The sequence below is a fragment of the Rosa rugosa genome, chromosome 2 (genome assembly GCF_958449725.1).
Source record: "Rosa rugosa chromosome 2, drRosRugo1.1, whole genome shotgun sequence".
NCBI lineage: Eukaryota > Viridiplantae > Streptophyta > Magnoliopsida > Rosales > Rosaceae > Rosa > Rosa rugosa.
Window position 1 is genome coordinate 38,566,543 of NC_084821.1, and position 12,126 is coordinate 38,578,668.

Below are 12,126 nucleotides of genomic sequence, written 5' to 3' on the forward strand. Positions count from 1 at the left end.
CAAGTTCGTGGAGAATCAACAAGCACCAAACACACGTGCTGGTTCATCCCCTACCAAAGCCGAAGAACACTCATCACGTGACACAACTAGTGGCCTAAATCCGATCAAGATCAAGCTTCTACAGCCCTTGGTCAATCATCTTCCTCAAATCGTCAACATAGCAAGAAGCTCACACTACAACCGTTCGATTCAAGATCAAGTGCTTGCCACCCTTGGATCAAATCAACGTCAGAGATCGAATCACTTGAGAATTTTGTGAAAGAGCATCTACAGAGATTGTAACCCGCAAATTCATTAATAAAAATATATTATTTTGTACACGTGTCCTTCTTTCATTCGTTGCAGGATTTTTCGTGTTTACAAAACCTTCATCTTCGTTTGAGAATCCAACTCAACCTGGATCGCATTGTTTCATATAGGCCAATTTTCTCTATGTTGGCATTCATCATTTATTAATGGAACGTGGTTCGATATCATTAAACTCAACAAACTCATACGCAACAAAATGCGCAAATACATCATAAAAAATGATAAGAGTTTCGATCCTATGTCTCATGTACACTAGTGTAATTTTCAGATAGATCTATATTCTCATGAATAAGTTCTGTCGTTGAGGCGTCCCCCAACAATAACCTTAATCCAGAAAATTCTAATGAGACGGATTTTGAGTGTCGATGATCAAATGATTGAGTTGTGCCAAAGTATCCTTCGAACTCACAGGCTTCCCACTCATCCTAGCTGGAGCCAAAGCCTGTGACACCAGAGTGACACTCTCTATGGTGTTGGTGCCATGCCTACCTCCTTGTAGGATGGTGCTATGTCCTCTCGTAGGGACGTCTATCCTTGCAGGCACGTTTGCAACAGATATGTGTGGTCTCGTCACTTTAGTGGGGATCAAGATGAGACATAGAGGGGCAGACCACGACAATTCCTGTCGTTCATGTTGAACATCTATGTTATCTCCCTCTAATGATGGGATGACGGTCTCATTAAAGTGACAATCAGCAGATCTAGCGGTAAAGAGATCGCCTACCAAGGAATTAAGTGGTAGAGGATTGTTGGAGCTTCATATCCAATATATATGCTCATTCATCTGTGAGGACTCATCATGGTGCTGTGGTGGCACAATTGGCACATAAATAACACACTAAAATATGCGTAAGTATGAGATACTAGTACCCAGTCACGAGTTGTAACGCAGAGATAGATTGAGTGGCGGTGGGTCATAGACGAATTAGCATAGCTGCATGCGATATTGCATTACCCAAAGCATATATAGGGAGATTGGTGCGCATTATCAATGTCCGGGCTACCATCGTAGTCATTTCTATGAGACTATTTGGGTGTGTACATGAGAATATGATGTCCAACATCAGTCCCAATGATATGTAATAATCATCAAAAGTTTTTGATGTAAACTCTCTAGCATTGTCAAATCGAATTGACTGAATGGGGTGATTCTGGTGCTGCACCAATAGCTATATGATCTGTGTTAGTGTTTGGCTCCAATTTTGCTGCAGCTGGTCAACAGTCTCTTTTCTGCGCGGGCGTGCCAGCACCGTTCGGGTGCGGTCGTCGGGGATGTCCCTTGACCTGACTTCTTTTCAAGCGATTGTAGACGAGGAGAGCACCAACCTCGTCGTGGGATTCTTTGTGCCTCGTGGTGAGGACTTTGCTGAAGTTTCTTCTTGTTAACACAATCGATACTCAATGTTGTAGATCGAGCAGAGCGACATCACCGGGAAATGCTGAGATCTTGCTAAAGCGTGACTTTAGCTTGGCTGGGTTGCTAGGGCGTTACCCTTGCTTGGCTGGTTCTGTAACCGTTGTGGTCGCGGCACTACCGTCGGCTCCCGAGGAGACTAGGACCGAAGCACATTGACAGAGGGTTTGGTGGCACTGAAAGTCGGCTTCTGAGAAGACTAGGACTAGGAGTGAGATCACCGCTAAGAGAAAGAGAAGGAGAGGAGTTGCTCTTAGAGAGGTTTGCTCTAGAGAGAACTTAGATCATCTTAGAGATGTTGTTGTTGTGTTGTGAATGTGTGATTTAGAATGAGAAGAGAAGGTGTTTATATAGGGAAGAAAAAGAAGAGTGAAATGATGAGTGGAATAAAAATAATGAAAGTGGAATATGAAAGTGATTTGTAAAATATGGAAAAGATAGAGAAATGATGAAATGAAAGCAAGGCATGAAGGTGCAACAACATGGAAGTGATGATGATCTATTAAAGAGATTGTCTTGAAAAATATATCCAAGGAAAAGAAGAAAAGCATCTAGCTTTCTTCATGTGGGTAGGAAACATGAACATGTGAATATTGAGCTGTTTTTAGGTCAGTTTTTGCCCCTTTATTCCTTCAATTATTTCTCCAACAAGCATTCCAAATTTCACTATGACCTCTTCATAAAAAATGTTCCATTATGAGTGTAGATCACCCTGGCAAAATTTCAGAATTTTTGGTATAGTGGTTGGGCCGAAAACGCTGCTGGACCTCTTACAGGTCCAGTTTTCCAGTTTTGCTTCTGCAAAAGATTGGACTGATTGTTTGAAGGCCTTCCACTCAAAAACATCTCTGGAACTCTTCATAAGAAATGATCCTTGGGCTGTCTAGAATGGATCTGGAAAGTTTCAGCACATTTCGATTTCATTTGGTTAGTCTGCCACCCCTCCTTCCTTGTCTAGCTCGGTTTTTTCCTAGCCGAAGTAGGAAAATATGCTAAAGTTGACTTGTCATACTTCCATAGTAGGCTTTATTTAGCCTCTAAATATATATTTCGAGCTTGTCGACAATATATAGCTTGAGCCACTGACATTGGCTCAATTTCTCCAAGACACGCCTTGTCAGGCCAAAATGTTTATTTTGGGTCCAAACAGTTAGGAGTGTGGTTTGAGCAACAGTAATTACAAGTGGACAATGGCACAACACGAGTCCAACGTGTTTGCGCATCAACAAACATTATGAAATATATAAATGTCTGCAAGTTGGTTGAATCGGTCTACAGAATCCCCTCGGATTTTTTGTAAGAACTGAATGAGTATTTTCGTATCTTTGCATAGGACGGTCTTGGTCCTATTAAAAAAAAAAAGAACTGAGGGCATAATAGACATTTCGCCGCGACTTTTAGATGGCAATGACCTATTAGTCTGAAATTTTGAAGTACAGGGACTAAATGTGTGAAATTAGAAGGTCAGGGACTGAAGTGTTTTATGATCAAAAGCTCAAGGACTAAACAGTATTTAGTCCAATATCTATTTACTCCACCAAAAGATTTCTGGGCCCACTTACCCAATTTAAAGATAAAAAAATAAGTTTGGGCTCCGAATAATTAAAAAGTTATTAGAGACTTCGCCGGAAACCGATCACTGGAATCCGGTCACCAGCCCGAGGTTGTCGGAGGTCCCCAAAGAGATCGTCGGAGATCTTATAAGTTGCCGGAGACTTTTATTACGCCCAATAAGAACCAATAATTTTTATAAGGGGCAATAAAAGTTTGTTACAAATTATTTTAGGGCAATAATTAAAATCTGACTTCTGTCACTAGTCACTGGAGGTCGTCAGAGATCTTATAGGTCACCAGAGATATTTTATTACCCCCAATAAAACCAAATAAATTTATATTTGTGGGGCAGTAAAAGTTTATCGGGTATCATTGGGGCCCATAAAAATTGGACACGGGACTCTGGTCACTGATCCCTGGACCCCGATCACCGGTCACCAGAGGTCCCCAAAAAAGTCGTCGGAGATCTTATAGGTTACCAGAGTGGTCGCCGGAAACTTTTATCACCCCACAATAAAACTCAATAAAATTATTATTGGGGGAAATAAAAGTCTACTGGATTTTAATGGGGGACAATAAAAGTGAATTAATTGGGTATTAGTGGGGGGTGCATTAAAACAGAACGCTAGATTACGATAACAGATCTGGAGGTTGCCAGAGGTCCCCAAAGAGGTTTTCGGAGACTTTTATTACCCCCAATAAACCCCAATAAATGTTTATTAGGAGGCAATAAAAGTTTATTGGGTATTTCTCTAAAGCTATAGACAAAGATATGAGAAACTTCTCTTGGGGCAACTCCTCTAAGTCTCCTCCTGTTGCTTGGGACCAAATATGCCTTCCCAAGTCTATGGGCGGACTTGGAATCCGCCCTATTTCTTTCTTCAATAATGTGGCTTTAGCCAAATTAGGCTGGAAGATTCTTATTGTTACGTCTCGTATCTCAACTTACCGATTTACTAGTCATTTGGACTGTAAACGTCAATTATTTTCACTTTTACTTTGTTTCGATACTTTTAGTGGCCTTAAAAATTGACTTTTTGTTCGGGTCAAAATTTGAGAAAATTTTCTTCTGGAAAGTCGTAGAAGACATTAAACCGAGTTCGTGCATATGTAGTACGTACAAATCGAAGTTCGTATAAAAAAAATTATAGCCAAAATATTAAAGTTACTGTTTATGGTAACTTTTTATATATATAGGAAAGTTACTAGGGTAAGTTTCCATTTCAGAAACTTAAATGGAAACTTACCGTCAGTCTCTCTCTCCTCCCTCTTTCTCTCGGTTCCCTCTCCCTCTCCCTCTCCGACCTCTTCACCTTCTTCCGGCCATAACTCCTTCATCCGATGACGGATTTTGACGCATAAGTTATCATTGGAAAGCTCTCTCCCTCCTCTGCATTTCTATGGTGTTTGGTGATTGATTCTAGACTGTGGAGAGTGCAACAACGAGAAGAAGAGGACAGTCACTGTAGCAGTTTTGAGTCAACGCTGGTATCTCCCTATTCCGGCCACCTCCGGTGATAAACCTTGGTCCATTGGAAGTGCCTTGAGACGTAGATGATGTTCTCCAAGTATTTAGCAGCGATTTGAAGCGTGGAGGAAGAATCGAAGGTTTGAATTTTCTCATTGTTCATTATCGGGGTTTACTGTTTTCATAATTGTTAAGGTAGTTCTAGTTGTTTTCTGACTTGGCGGTAGTTGAGAGAAGTGTTAAGGAAGTTGAGATGGGGTTGCTGCCAAAATTTGGTGGCCATCGGAGGTGGTGGCCGGTGGCATATGGGCCCACATGCCACCACTGTGCGAGGCACGTGGCTGGTGAAGATTGGAGAAGTTTTTAATCGATTATGAATTTCTGAAAATTTAGAATTTCGATTATCAATTTACGAGAATCCGACCGTCGGATTTCTCTCGAATCTGCCCTAAAACTTGTAAATTAATGAAATGGTGTTAGTGGTAATGTTTGGGTTGAATCGGAGAAGGAAATGGAGATGTTGACTTAAGATTATTGATTTTGGAATCGTATTTAATTGCTGAATTGTTATTCACGGAATATAATTGTGTACAGGGTGCTATACCTAGTTACCACTCGACGAAGAATCTCGTATGCGTGGTCACCTAAATAGTACTGTGAGTGGACTTTTATTTTCAAAGAATGATGCATGCAATTATATTTCCTGAAATAATAATTTATTTATCGAGCATAACATTTTGCTTTGGATTATAATTTTGGCATTGTTTTTCCATATGAATTTTGGATACGAATTTATTATGCTCGGATTTGAAGTTATGATTTATTTTCTGGAATATGATTTAATTTTCAGAGATTAATTATGATTTATTTCAATTATGTTTCGGAAATGGATTTTGAGCATTCGATAGTTTATCTCCGATATATGATTTTAATTGAAATCATGATTTATGTAATTCTTGACGAATTATTTTCCAAGTTGATTTCTGGAATTTAGTAATATATTTTATTCGTCAATTTTGAGATTTCTGCCATATTATCGGACTTGAGGTTTTTTAAAGGATTGTTATATTTATTATTTCTCGCCTATTTGTTTATGTTTTCGATAGTTTATCTCCGATATATGATTTTAATTGAAATCATGATTTATGTAATTCTCGACTAATTATTTTCCAAGGTGATTTCTGGAATTTAGTAATATATTTTATTCGTCGATTTTGAGATTTCTGCCATATTATCGGACTTGAAGTTTTTTGAAGGATTGTTATATTTATTATTTCTCGCCTATTTGTTTATGTTTTTGAGAATGTTTTGGCGTGCGGGGTCACGTCATTGGAATATATTTGTTTTCTCATGAGGAATTGGGGAAGCCTTATGGATTTACTGGATTTGAATGTTTTCTTCACCATATCGGGGTCGTTCTATTAGTTCTCCTCCTCACATACTTTATGTGTGTGGGTGGCAGTTGAGGTGATTGGTTCTCCTCCTCACATAAGTGGCAGTTGAGGTTATTAGTTCTCCTCCTCACATACTCTGTGTGTGTGAGTGGCAGACGAGGTTATTAGTTCTCCTCCTCACACAATCTATGTGTGAGTGGCAGTCGAGGGTAGCTCCTAAAGGGCTCCTTTACCTGTATGGTGATATTTCTTTTCCATGTCCTATTATTACTTGACTAGCGGGGCGAGTCCGATTTCTCTTAACCAGCGGGGCTGGTATGTTTTCACGAGATTTTGAGTTTAAAGAAATATGTTTTACAAACGTTGCATGCATCGACGTTCTATAAGTTTAAATACAAGGGAAAGTATTCAAGTTTGCTTCATTTAAATTATCTTGATTATTTATTTTTGTCCACTCACACTAACGTGTTTTTCAATTACTTTCCCCTGGGCCCTTCGGTTTCAAATGCCCAGTTTGCAGGCTAGATTAGTTGAGATCGATCGTACATGGAGTTGAGGTATAGCCAACAGCACAGCTTCCGCGTATCCATTTTATCCATGTTTTCCTTGTTTACCTTTTATATTAGAATTGCTCTAATAACCTGTGGGATGAATGTTATTAGGTTGAGATTTGTACTTGTGAAATGGGAGATGTTGAGATATGATTTGGAGAGTATGGTGGCTCCAGGAGAATAAGGATGGATGGTTTAGAAGTGTAAATGTCTTTCTACAGGTTTTGGGTAATCCATTTTTAGGGGAAGTTCTGCCAAATTTTTTGTAGAATTTCTTCTAAGGTGGGCCATGCAGGACCACTTTGGATTTCAGGGTGAAATCTGGGGCGGGTCCTGTCACTTAAGGACAATGATAACTGGTGGATTAGATTTGGGCAAATGGACATTTTCCCTATAAAGGAATATGTACATGGATTAGATTTGGAGTGGATTGATCTAAATCCGAATTCATTTAGTAATAAAAAATTTATACCTGATCCGATCGAATAACTTGGCGGATCATTGATAACTCAATCCAAATCCGTATCCAATGGATTAAGGACCCATTCCGTTGATCTGATCTGTTTATAATAATGAATATTTTTTAATTTTAAATGATAATATTAAATTTTTATATACTTCATAAAATAATAATAAAATATTATTTTTTTGTGTACAAAAATAGTGACAAAGTATGTTACCACTCTAAGCTGAGACTTGATTTGGATAAAGCTCTCTCCAATGAGTGTTTTACACTAATAAAATATTTTATTAAAATAAAATGAAGAATATCACCGAAAATTGAATTACATAACTAAAATATTCCAATTAAAGAACACATACAAACCTCGACACCTGATTCTTGAATTTGAAAGATGAAACTGGTCGTATAAACATTGGTCCAGAGCTCTTCTTTTCATATTTCAGTTTTCTTCTTTGTGGTTTAAAACTTTTTTTTTTTTTTTTGAGTAAAAACGATCCATTTTCCCGTACATCTTATAATGTTAGTGAGATTTGAACTTTTGATCTCCAAAATATCGATTATTCAAATAACCAATATCCAAGTCACTTAATGTAAGGCTGCTCGCGCCGGTTGTCGGGGGAGATTCCAGAACCGAAGTACGACGTACTCCTGAATGCAGAAAGAAAGGAGGCCTGGCTGGCGAGGAAAGAACAAGAGGAGGTGGAGATGCAGCCAGGGGGCTGTGGTACAAGATTCGGCCTTCATCCGGCTAAACATACTGGATGGTCTATGGCGGCACCGGATTTTCCGACGATCGGGCTGACAAGGACCCGGGAGGAGTGGGAGGAGAATTCCGGCCAACTGGGACCTAGAGATGAGAATGACATGGAGGTAGTGGTAGAGAGTACAGAGGAGGGGCGCACCAGTGAGCCAAACCATAAGAGGAGGAAGCTAGAGGTGGAGCGGGGGACGACGACGGCGGAGGGGCTCACGGAAGTTACTATTATGGATTGTTCTTCTTTGAGGGAGGCAGTATTGTCGAGCTCGGTGATAGCACAATCATCACTTAAGGTCCCACTTCCGGATATTCATCCATTGTTTGTGGATCAGGTTTTAATTCAAAAGCAGTCACAGTCGGCTGATCCCTTAATTAAGGAGTTGATTAGGAAGGGGAGTAAGGGTACAGCTGGAAAGTCAAAGGAAGTGGGGTCGGGTAATTATCAATCCATGCAAAAGCCTTTGAAGGATGGCCAGAAATGTTCCATGATTGATGACCATAATGAAGTCCAAAATGGGATTCGACCAAGTGGGGGACAGGGAGGGGCCAACCTGTCTCCATCAACCAAGAGGCCTATTGGGAAGATTCTAGAATGTTCCAAGAAGTCCAAGAAGGCTAGTAAGAAGGGGTTCTTGGTGCGAAAACTCCCTAGCTCTCCGAGTCGGAATTTACCTTTGAGTCTTGGACGTACTCTAAAACGTTCCTCCGTGATGGGTCCGGCACTGACCCATCACGAGAAATGAATCTGCTATGTTGGAACTGCCAAGGAATTGGGAATCCTTGGACAGTTAGAGGTCTTAAAGGGCTTGTGTCCCTAATTCATCCCAATGTAATTTTCTTGTCGGAGACTAAGTGTTCTGTAGCTGAAATGGTTGAGGTTCGGTGTCAACTTGGTTGGCGTAACGCGTTTGCGGTGCCTTGTAAATTTCAACAGAAAAAGAGTGGAAAGGGTGTGAGTAGAGCTGGAGGGTTGTGTCTTATTTGGAATGATGTTGTCCCGGTTTCTCTTCGGAGCTATTCTGGAAATCATATTGATGTCCAGATTGGCAAGGCCTCTGACCCTAAACGATGGAGATTTACCGGGATTTACGGCCACCCCAAAGTGGAGGACCGCCATCGTACTTGGACGCTTCTTAAAACTCTTGGGTTGCAGTGTAATTTGCCTTGGGTTATTGGTGGAGACTTCAATGAGATTATGTTTAATAGTGAGAAAGAAGGTGGTCCAGTTAGATGCGAACGACAAATGGACGGCTTCAGGGACTTTGTTGAGATCTTTTCTCTTAAGGAGTTATCCTTTACGGGTCCGAGCTTTACTTGGAGAGGGAAGCGTTGTGGCGAATGGATTAAGGTCCGGCTTGATCGATTTCTTATTACTAATGGGTGGTCTGATTTGTTCCCAGTTTCTAGGGTGATTCACCAATCCCCTAATAAATCTGATCACCTTCCAATTTCGTTGGAAGTTCGGGAATGCCGATCACAAAGGAAAAAGAAGCGAAGGAAGAGGTTCCGCTTCGAAGAACTTTGGCTCCGAGATGAGGAATGCACTAGAGTTGTTGAGAGGGGCTGGAGTTGGTCTGGTGGGAGTGATGCTGTTTCTAGGGTTTGTGGGAAAATCAATGAAACACGTCGTGTGTTACAAGATTGGAGCGACGTGAAGTTTGGGTCTTTGGGTAGGAGTATTAGTGAGATTAGAGAACAGTTGGCTACTTTCTACGACTCTTCTTTCTCTTCCCCACCGGATGACACAAGGGTTGCTCTTGAAAAGAAGCTGGATGAACTTTTAAAGCTTGAACAAGATTTCTGGAATCAAAGAGCGAAGGTTTTCTGGTTAACGGAAGGTGATCTGAATACCCGGTTTTTCCACCAAAGGGCTAGTAACAGACGGAAAAAAAACCGGTTGAAAGGGCTATTCAATGATTCTGGGGATTGGTGCACGAAGGATGGGGAGGTTGAGGAGATTGTCTTGTCTTATTTTCGCTCCTTATTCACGACTTCTCGGCCTCAGGGCTGTGCTGAGGTAGCTTCTTTTTTGCCTCATTATATTACTGACGAGATGAACGAGATGCTTTCAGGTATTATTACAAGTGAAGAGGTGTATCGAGCTCTCAAGCAAATGCACCCGGGAAAGGCACCTGGCCCTGATGGATTTGCACCGTGTTTCTATCAACGGTTTTGGCATGTTGTTGGGAGCGATGTAACTGAGGCCATACGGTGCTTCTTGAATTCAGAGGTTCTGTTGAGGCATGTTAACCACACAAATGTCACCCTTGTACCGAAGGTGAAGGAAGTTGAATACATGAACCAACTTCGTCCCATCAGTTTGTGTAATGTTCTGTATAAGTTGGGTTCAAAGGTCCTCTCCAACAGGTTGAAGCCGCTATTGCCAGCTCTTATTTCACCTTATCAGAGTGCGTTTGTGCCCGGACGTTTAATTTCGGATAATTCCCTTGCTGCTTTTGAGATCTCACACTTTCTAAAAAAGCGTAGAAGAGGACTGGTCGGCTATGGGGCTCTCAAGCTCGATATGAGCAAGGCCTATGACCGTGTTGAATGGGTGTTTTTGGAACAGGTTCTGAATAAGCTAGGGTTCAGTCCCATTTGGATTGGTTGGATTATGCGATGCGTTCGGACTGTCTCTTACTCCTTCATAGTAAATGGTGATCCAAGAGGCCATATTGTACCTACGAGGGGACTCAGGCAAGGAGATCCAATTTCCCCTTACCTATTCCTATTGTGTGCGGAAGCATTGTCTAGAATGATTATTCGAGCTGAGGAGTCTAGCTCTTTGCATGGGGTTCAAATTTGCTCAGGTGCACCTACAATCTCTCATCTCTTCTTTGCTGATGATTCGTTTATCTTCTTTAAGTCAGAATTAGAGGAATGTTATGTGCTTAAGGAGATCTTTGGGTCCTATGAAAGAGCGTCTGGCCAACTCATCAATTATCAAAAGAGTAGTGTGTCTTTCAGCAAAAATGTGAAACGAGACAAACAAGACGTTCTTGCTGCAGCTCTGGAGGTGGTACGGGTTGATAAACACGACAAATACCTGGGATTACCTACTGAGTTGAGTTATTCCAAGACCGAGGCCTTTAGCTTCCTCACTGAACGGGTCCGGAAGAGAACACAGGGATGGAGAGAAAGGTCGTTGAGCGCCGCTGGTAAGGAAGTTATGTTAAAGGCAGTGGTGCAATCCATTCCGACCTATGTAATGAGCTGCTTTGAACTCCCTAAACACCTTTGTTTCGAAATGCACCGGCTTATGGCTAGGTTTTGGTGGGGGGACAAGATTGATGACAAAAAAATCCATTGGTTGGCTTGGGAGAGATTGTGTGTTCCCAAAACAGAAGGTGGTCTTGGATTTCGAAACATGGTTCATTTCAACCAAGCTTTGCTCGCGAAGCAAGGTTGGAGAATTCTTCAGTCACCGGATTCATTGGTAGCTAGGTTGTACAAAGCTCGGTATTTCCCGCGGTGTGACTTTCTGGATGCTGTAGTGCCAAAAGGGGCCTCGTATGCATGGCGTAGTATCATGCATGGCAAAAATCTGTTACGTAGAGGGGTGAGATATAGGGTTGGCAATGGAGCACATATTTCTGCATGGCGGGACCCGTGGGTTCCACTACCCATACATTTCAAACCATTTTCCTCTCCAGCTGTGGGCTATGAAGAATTGAGAGTATGTGACTTAATGGTGGAGAACGATTATGAGTGGAATGTTCCACTTTTGGAAGCTTTATTTACACCACTGGAAGTTGGCATAATTGCAAGTATCCCTCTAAGCCTTAGAGGAGCAAATGACAGCTTGATATGGCACTATGATAAGAGAGGAAACTATGGAGTGAAAAGTGGATATCATTTGGCCCGCCTTGATGATGGTAGATCTGACCGGGCTTCTAGTTCAAATGGGTCTTATGGGATTAATGCTACTTACTGGAAGATAATTTGGGGGGCCAACATCCCACCTAAAGTGCGTGTGTTCGTATGGAGACTACTCAGAGGCATTTTACCTACAAGAAGAGCTCTCTCCCATAAGGTTAGTCTTCTTGATAGTAATTGTCTTTTTTGTAATCATGCATTAGAAGATGGTTTACACTTATTCAGAGATTGTGATGTTACCACATGCTTTTGGGTGTGTACCAAATTGGGTCTTTTGGCCAAGAAGGTGGAGGCTTCATGTGTGGAGGATTGGGTGTTGAACGTCATTGATAAATTGGAT